At 37.2% G+C, this 9459-nt stretch overlaps 1 long non-coding RNA gene across 1 annotated transcript; it reads left to right on the forward strand.

Moving 5' to 3' along the window:
- The first annotated feature begins 5071 nt into the window (after positions 1–5071).
- LOC127950622 (uncharacterized) lies at positions 5072–7596 on the forward strand. Its single transcript, XR_008152495.1, has 5 exons — positions 5072–5109; positions 5211–5276; positions 5562–5630; positions 5804–5901; positions 6965–7596. It is a non-coding gene; the product is annotated as an uncharacterized LOC127950622 (long non-coding RNA).
- The last annotated feature ends 1863 nt before the right edge of the window (positions 7597–9459 follow it).

The following is a 9459-nucleotide window of genomic DNA, read 5'->3' on the forward strand; positions in this document are numbered from 1 at the left end:
GATGTTGTTTCCCTCACGGTCACAGCTTCCAAACGCTCTCAACGCAAAAGCCTACTGGCGCTCGTGATTCTTTAGCTCCACCCACACGTCACGCCTCCAGTCGGTCGTGTTTTTCCGGGAAAAATCGGTACAGACTATCTTTCTCTTATGAATATAATAAAACTAAAGACTTCTTGGAGTTATGAAGGATGCAGTACTACTCTATAGGTACTCAAGATTAATAGGCTATTGAGTGAAAACGAGCATTTCACCCCCCCCCCCCCCCCCCTTAAAGAGTCTATCAAAGCTGTGCGTTGAAACACGAGCCGAATTCCTCAGGAAGTCATAAATCAGTTCTAGTGCCAAAAGAACCAAGCAAGATGACCAACCAACTTGTTCACACAACAGTTTTCATCATTAACACCACTAGAACAATTATTTACAATTTCAATTCGAAGAAGAGAAATTTGGTGTCAAATTTGTTGTTCGTAATTGAAATGCAACGCTGGACATCACATGGAAACCCATGAGTTAAACACTTCCATTGACTTCCCCACACCTAGCAGAACCAGACTGAAATTCCTAAGGGGGAAGGAATTTTGTCTCCACAGAAGTATTTGTCAAGAGGATGGCAAAGAAACTGCTTTTTGTACATGTATATGGACCAGAATGAACGCAAAAAGACTTATAAATGAATCAGTCCATCGCTTCACCCCATATTCATTCATGTGTAACCCACACATTTGACTATCATGTTATAATCACTTATTGTGTATGTTTTTTTTATAACTATGGGATAGCTGAAGGATACATAGTCATGTCTGGTATGTGTGTGATTGATTTTTTTTGCTTGATATTGTCCTGACAATCATTTATTTGTAAAATATATCATAACCTGGTAATAGGAATCATGTCCAAAATTAGACCCTGCAAGGCAGGAAAATTAGGACCACAGGCTAGGTAAGATAAACAAATGATTTATGATACCCCCGAGCCAAGACAATATCTGATTGGTCAAGACAACATTTGAGGTGTGGCCAAGAGGCCACTTTAAATACCTAGGACACCATGAAATCTTGCCTTTAGTGTCTGCTTTTAGTCTCTAGCTGTGTTTCTGCTATTAGCCATGTTTGTTGTCATCACTATTCTTTGAGCGCGGTTGCAGCGTGCTTCAGCCTGCACGCCTGCTGCTAGCAACGATGAGAAGGAAAACAACCTTGTCTCTTCAAACTTTATTTATTTTCTTTTCCGTTTGAGAGTTTCGTGTTTTGAGTTTTGTAACGTCGAGTCTCCGACGCCTGACCTCGGGTGCCCGTTCAACTTCAACCAGCGCACACGACTCTGCACTTTCAGCCAACGCCCAACAACCACGGGCTTTCCAAGACGTCACTTCAGCGACTGAACTTCCAGCCAATCAACGACCTCGGGATAGCCCTTTCACCGAGACTCCTTTTTCACAGGAGACACAAATAACTTTACCTCCAGACTCTGACATTTGTGCTGGTGTATCTAATATAATTTTAACCCCATTGAGGAACTCAGTGCGAGCGTTAATTAAGTGATTGATGGTTGTTCATGTCTATGCAATTTAACGTATTGCTGTGAACTTGGGATTCCATATTTCCATTCTCTTAAACTCATCTTTCCCTAACTTTCGATCTTTCGGCAACTTGTGTGAATGTGTGTGTGCGTGCGTTTATGTGTTAGATTAGTTTATATGTCTTAGATTTATCTAATAAAGCCTTATTCATATTGAAAAGAGAAGTATCTTGTGTTTTGTGCTTACAAGTTAATGTCTTAAACTGCCGATCTTGTTACTGTGCTAATTGATAGTGTTTCACTATAGTTTGGATATTAGTATCCAGCGCAGATTTGATGTTAAACGGCTCGTTCATTGAATCGCAGGGCGTCTCAGTGACCAGCCGTGAAACAGTGATTCTGTTCAAATTCCCTTTAAAATCTTTAAAATGATTCCCTTTGAGCTAAATTGACCTGTTTCCGTTACACTACTGTATAGACAAAAAATGTATTTAATTTCTCAAATCATATTATTTATTATGATCCACAGTAGAAAGAAATTCATTCAATTCAATTCAAGTTTATTTGTATAGCGCTTTTTACGATACAAATAATTACAAAGCAACTCTACAGAAAATTCAATTTCTACAATATTTATTAGTAGCTTATAAGTAGTGACTGTCAGTTTGTGTGCATATGACAGGATTTTTCATAAAATTAATACCAGACGTGGTCAGCCAGACGATGAACATTATTAACAGCAATTATTATGCAATCACACTTGTAGCAATATTTGTTAGTTCTCTTTGTTGATTCAGGGTTAGCATCATCTGGGGTCCTCTGAGTGGTCAGCATCATCTCTTCTCAGGTGTTCTGGATCCAGACTGGAGCTTGTATATATCTTAGTTACCACAGGATGTATGTTCCATGGCAAAACAGAGAAACAAATAGAGACTTCATTAGCATAGCTGCTGTTCCAACAAAGTAAAATTAATTAGTTTAACCCAAGCTAAAGAATAAGAATGCACATTATAGCATACATATCCGGGCCTCATCTGGGCCAACTATGGCACATCTGGCTCAGTTCTGGCAGCGGCAGAGGTTATATGGGCCATCTCTGGCCCACACACATCAAGCCGGTTTTAGTTTGAGTTGTGGCATGCTGTTTATGGGCCAGATCTGGCCCGTGTGCGACAAACCGGCTTTAGTTTGATTCGTGGCTTGCTGTGTGTGGGCCAGATCTGGCCCGTGTGTGACAAACTGGCTTTAATTTGAGTCGTGGCTTGCTGTGTGTGGGCCAGATCTGGCCCATGTGCAACAAACCGGCTTTAATTTGAGTCGTGCCTTGCTGTGTGTGGGCCAGATCTGGCCCGTGTGTGACAAACCGCCTTTAATTTGAGTCGTGGCTTGCTGTGTGTGGGCCAGATCTGGCCCGTGTGTGACAAACCGGCTTTAATTTGAGTCGTGGCTTGCTGTGTGTGGGCCAGATCTGGCCCGTGTGTGACAAACCGGCTTTAATTTGAGTCGTGGCTTGCTGTGTGTGGGCCAGATCCGGCCCGTGTGTGACAAACCGGTTTTAGGCTGAGTTCTGGCTTGGTGTATGTGGGCCAGATATGGCCTATACCAGGTGACCAGATGTGCCATTTTCTAAAGACACGTCCTGGCAGATCACCTTACTTTACCGGTCAGTGGTTCTAAAACTATTTTGAGTACTGGATGCCCATAATATTTTAGGACACGTAATATAAATACATACACACATTTATTTGACCTAAATGGACCTGTTATGAAGCTGCAATGTTATTTGTTTTTTACATTTTTGTACCATGTCCTCTGGTGTGACACCATGTCCTTTGAACTTTTTCGGAACCACTACAAATTTTTTATGCTTTGTTGTGCATTAATATGACACCCCTAAATTATATATATATTTTTTTATTTAAAAGTGAATGTTAATCTACATAATCCTAGAAAAGTTTGCAAATGTGTCTTGCTTGCCACTAATGACAGGTTAGCTTGGAATAGCAAGGTCATTAATTGACAGAAAAGGCTGAAACGTCCTTTGGTGTGATAAAAAAAAAAAGTCCTCCATTGTGACACCTGTACTGTCACACCACAGGACAAAATTTCTTAAAAAATAATTTTAAATAATTAAATAATATTTGTTTAACTCCTTTTTTATAATTTTAAATGCAATAATTACATTCATTAAATTAAGCTCTAATCATCAAAAAAAAAATGAATCTTTAGAATATATGAAATATATGAAAACTTCACTTTTTAATAAAAAAAAAAGTTACAAAAAATTAACTTTTTTCATGATATTCACATTTCTTCAAGATGCACCTTATACACACACACACACACACACACATACATACATACATATATGAGTGTTCGTAAAAGCAACAATACAAAATCTTAAACTATAAAAATGCCACTTTGTCCCACTATTATGTGCAGGCCTGGCATTTTGCACGAACTTTTTCGGAACCACTACAATTTTTTTATGCTTTGTTGTGCATTAATATGACACCCCTAAATTATATATATATATTTTTTATTTAAAAGTGCATGTTAAGCTACATAATCCTAGAAAAGTTTGCAAATGTGTCTTGCTTGCCACTAATGACAGGTTAGCTTGGAATAGCAAGGTCATTAATTGACAGAAAAGGCTGAAACGTCCTTTGGTGTGATTAAAAACAAAAAAAAAAAAGTCCTCCATTGTGACACCTGTACGGTCACACCACAGGACAAAGTTTCTTTAAAAATAATTTTAAATAATTAAATAATATTTGTTTAACTCCTTTTTTATACTTTTAAATGCAATAATTACATTCATTAAATTAAGCTCTAATCATCAAAAAAAAAATGAATCTTTAGAATGAAATATATGAAAATTTCACTTTTTAATAAAAAAAAGTTACAAAAAATTCACTTTTTTCATGATATTCACATTTCTTCAAGATGCACCTTATACACACACACACACACACACACACACACACACATATAAATATAAATATGAGTGTTCGTAAAAGCAACAATACAAAATCTTAAACTATAAAAGTGCCACTTTGTCCCACTATTATGTGCAGGCCTGGCATTTTGCACTGGGCTATAGAACTACAAAATGAATTTTAAATTAGCAATATCATAATTGAATGACATTTTGAATTATGTAGTGATCTAATTCTATCCACCAAACAATTGTATGTGAATGTGTGAGAATTATGGTCATGGTTATAGGGAAATAACAAGAAGAACAAAGTGCAGTAAACGGTAAAACTGTTTGCACTACAAACCAGTACGTTCATAATTAAGACAATACATTAAAAATAACATAGTAAGATACAGCAGTTTGCAACAGTACAGCTGTTTGTACAGCTAATATAGCTGGAATGACACCGAAAGCCAGACACATTAAATTTACAAATGAAGAAAAATAAGGGGCATATGTTTATTAATGTAACTTAAGCGTGTGACTTTTAATTCGTGACGTGCTTTCATGGGCGTGCGCGTGGACCGGATGGAGTTGCCATGGAAACAGAGCGCAACACTGCAAATGTCACGAGGAAACACCCTGTTTCTCGCTGATTTCACTGTTTTCAGGTGAGTTAAGTCCATAAAATCACACAAATATTACTTATAACTGTTGTTGACACTTCTCTTAATTGTATTTGACTCGCTTCTGTGGCTTATTTACTTTATAGGAATGGTTTAATGTCTTCGAAAAAATCTGTTAGCATTTCTACCGTTTTAAGACGACATATCGTCAGGTATGATAACTCTATTGTTCTCTTATTTATGAAAGTTTGGGCTTTTAATCAAATCTTCATCTGTAGATGATAGCTTTTGACTGTTTTGTTGGTAATCTTTCAATGGATGATTGGAAATTGCTTAATTTATTTAACCTTAACATTTACACTTTACTGTTTATCGATGACGTCACGTTATCAAGGAGCGCGAAAATTGGCAGAAAACTAAAGTTGTTTTGATCTTTTATGGTAAACATAAAACTGTTCTGCGATTTCAAGAGTGACAAAATAATCCTTCTACAACAGAAGGGAGTGTCCAAGATTTCGATATTTCTGAAGGTAGCTGCTGACAGAGATGTAGGAAGCGCTGAAAAGGTTAAGTAACCTAATATGCATTTTTTTTCACAACATATATCGCAATGAATCTGTTATTTTATTTATTTATTTTTTTGCATTTCACCTGCTCTAGCTTGTTTCCATCTAATAAACCTGGAACTGCGGACTAAATATTGTTTGGCTCTGTGTCAAATTGCTTGTTTTGTTCCTAGATTCTTCAGTGCTGATGGCCTGCTGCATCCAGCAGAGTCGCAGTGAACCTACTGTAAGACAACATCTCCAAGATGCTATTGACCACAAGACTAGTACAGTAAGTCAAACCTCAAATATACAGTACACTAGTGTTCAAAAGCTTGAAGTTGATACAATTTGTAATAATTATCTTCTGCTCACCTCTGTAGTAATAATTTGATTAAAATATGTAAAAAGAGTAATATTGTGAAATATTATTACAATTTAAAATAGCTGTTTTCCATGTGAATACATTATAAACTAATTTATTCCTGTGATGTGCAGCTGTATTTTCAGCATCATTCCTCCAGTCTTCAGTCTCACATGGATCCCTCAGAAATGCTGATTTGCTGCTCAAGAAACTAACTATCAGCGTTGAAACAGTTGTGCTGCTTCATTTTTTTTTTTTGTGGAAACCGTGATGCATTTTATTTTTCAGGATTCACAGATGAATACAAAGTTCAAAAGACCTGCATTTGTTTTAAACAGATGATTTTGAACAATTTGATGCATGTAACACTAACATTAAATGTTTGGAGTCTGTAACAACGAATCCAAAAAATATTCAGCACGTCTGTATTTTAACATTGATCATAATCAGAAATGTTTCTTGAGCAGTAAATCATCATATTAGAATGATTTCTGAAGATGTGACACTGAAGTAATGATGCTGAAAATTCAGCTTTGATCAAAGGAATGAAAGAGTTGTTTTGAATTGTAACAGTCACAGTGTTACTATTTTACTGTAATTTGATTCAATAAATGGAGCCGTGGTGAGCATAAGAGATTTTTTATAAAGGCATAAAATATCTTACAGACCCCAAACTCTTGAATGGTTGTGTAAATTACAGTTATGATGTTCCTCCCAGTTAAATTTTATTAAAATGTATTAAATGTTACTCTGGCATATGCAGTCCATTCTATAGAGAGTGTGTCTGTTCCCCAACAACAGACAACAAATAATATGTTTATTAAGGGATCTAGAGAAAATATTTCAGTTTAAACCTACTAGATTAAAAATAGTACTCAATGTACTCCATTGATGAAATAGTAAAAAGTGCACATTGCCTGAAATGATATGAACAGCAGCTATGCTAATCTGTCTCCCTTTGCCTTCCTGTTTCTGCAAATGTCCATCCCAGGGTTATTAGAAACTGCACAGCACAGGACTTGCAGGACTTGTGAGGACTTCAGATGATACCAGTACTCAAAAGACCTTAGATGATGGCAACTATAGATGGACATACAAACTACTGCCACTACAAAAAAGGTAATGTTAACTTGAAAGAGCTGTGTCACAGTATCAAGGGATCCCTTATCAGTTCTGCTTTCAGTACTGGAGAGTAAAAGATAAAAAAAAAAAATTTTGTTTGATGTTTTTATTAGTACATATACGTTATCTTGCACATTTTATCTCCCCAACAGATTCTAATTTGAAAGTTTATAATGCATGTTCGCTACTACCAATTCAGAAGACTGAATCAGCCTGTGTATCTGAATGTTTCTCATACTCACTCCTCTCTACCGCGTCTGAATTTGGGATTTTCCTTAGCTGTCAGTTATAAACGTCAAAATTAAAAGAAATAAACATTTGAAATATATCAGTCTGTGTGTAATGAATAAATATAATATACAAGTTTAACTTTTTTAATGGAATTAGAGAAATAAATCAACTTTTTGATGATATTCTAATTATGTGACCAGCACCTGTATATCATTGCTCTTTTGTTGATTTTGATTGCTTCCATTGTCCTCATTTGTAAGTTGCTATGGATAAAAGTGTCTGCTAAATGTAAATGTAATGTTAATTTGTATTTAACTATATTTATAAATATTTATCTGTATTTTTTATTTTTTAATAATGTAAATGTATTTGTTTTATATCTATACATGCAGTTGTATTCATGTATGTATATTTATTTGTCTAATTTTTATATTTTAATAAAGCAGTTTAGACTACATGAGTGTTTTCTTTATTCTGGATGAATTACATATTATTTTGTGTCTAGAAAGGGTAAATATGGGACATATCTAACCCAGAAGTCAGCCACAACTGGGACGGATCTGGGCCACATCTCAGAAATGGCGTGGTTGACATCTGGGCCAGGTGTCGCCAATGCCATTTGTGAGATGCGGCATGGATCTGGTACAGTTGTGGCTGACTTCTGTCTGACAAAACTGGGCCAGATCTGGCCCAGATGTCACCCACACCATTTCTGAGATGTGGCCCAGATCTGGTTCAGTTGTGGCTGACATATGTCAGCCAGACTCAGGTTGAGTCATCGCCGTCATTCCGCGCGGTATGTGGGCCAGAAGAATATGGGAGATGTGGGCCAGAACTGGGCCACATGTCATTTGCTATCTGGGAATGCACATTTGATCAGATGCAACTGCAGTCATAATTTAAGACATGCATTATTTGAATGCTTGGCGAAATAGATGTGTTTTTAATCTAGATTTAAACAGAGAGTGTGTCTGAAATTCATAGAGGTTTGGAATTACATGATGATGAATAAGTGGTTATTTAAATTTTTGGGTGAACTATCCCTTTAAGAACTTTATTATTTGTAAATAATACACACCTTATTTATAAAAGACACTGACATTTATATTTTATCTCTGGGCTCTGGGCTCGCTCTCTTTCTGAGGAAGGAGAGATGTTCGTTCAACCCCCGCTGTTCTAGTTCTGCAGTTGCCGAGGCGCCGCACGAGCTCGACGCTTGGGGTAACGGCGATGAGCCCGAGTGTTCAGTGAGTGAAAGAGCGGAATTAATCCCCCTTTTCTCTAGCTCTATTCCCTGGATCGCGCACGCTTAGCAGAAGAGCACCTTGTGAGTCAGGTGGTTAGTCATATCTGTGTCCCACTCCGGAAGCTCGTAATCAATTCTCTCAGCTGCGGTGGATGACGCATACTCAGCAGCCCCTGGCTCATGAGCTCGCAGGCAACACAAGCTGTAGATATAAGCTATGGGTTAAGGGGCGAGCTTACTATATAAGCTCTACAATATTGCTCTACTTCCTCCCTGTGTAATAGTGTGAAAAATGTATAATTCATCAAACTTCTGCTTTCCAATCAGTTGCAGGGAGAGATTGAGCTTGATAATGAGAGATGATCCACATCTCATTAAAGTAGGGAAGGTTGGAATATTAAATTCACTCAGGATGGAAATTGTAATTGTTTTATCCAGCATTTGGTTTTTGTGCTTCTCGAACATTATAATTGCACTACTGCCCTGTACTGTATAAGTTTAACGATAAAGATGTGTTGTGTTCTCTTGTATTACTGATTTGGTATAACCCCCCTCTTTAACCAGTGGTACATTCCTCACGTGTTGCACTCTTCAGTTTGCGGGAAGCACTCTGAAGAGAGATTGTTGATCCAGAACAAGTGATTGTAACACTGTCCCATTTTATGCTTGCAGTAAACACACAAAAGCAAAAGGAGCTTGTTGGTGTCTGTCTTTATTTGGGCTGATCCTGTGGTGCGTCCAGTGGTTTGTTACAGATTGGTGCCGTGACCTGGATCAAAGATCAGCATTAGCAGATCACCGGGGACCCAGAAACAACTAGGACTCCAAGGCTACATCCGGTTATCCTAAAAAGGAAGGTGACCAAGTTGTGAATTAACTCAGCAGGG

This window comes from Carassius gibelio, chromosome B2 (genome assembly GCF_023724105.1).
Source record: "Carassius gibelio isolate Cgi1373 ecotype wild population from Czech Republic chromosome B2, carGib1.2-hapl.c, whole genome shotgun sequence".
In the NCBI taxonomy this organism is placed as follows: Eukaryota; Metazoa; Chordata; class Actinopteri; order Cypriniformes; family Cyprinidae; genus Carassius; species Carassius gibelio.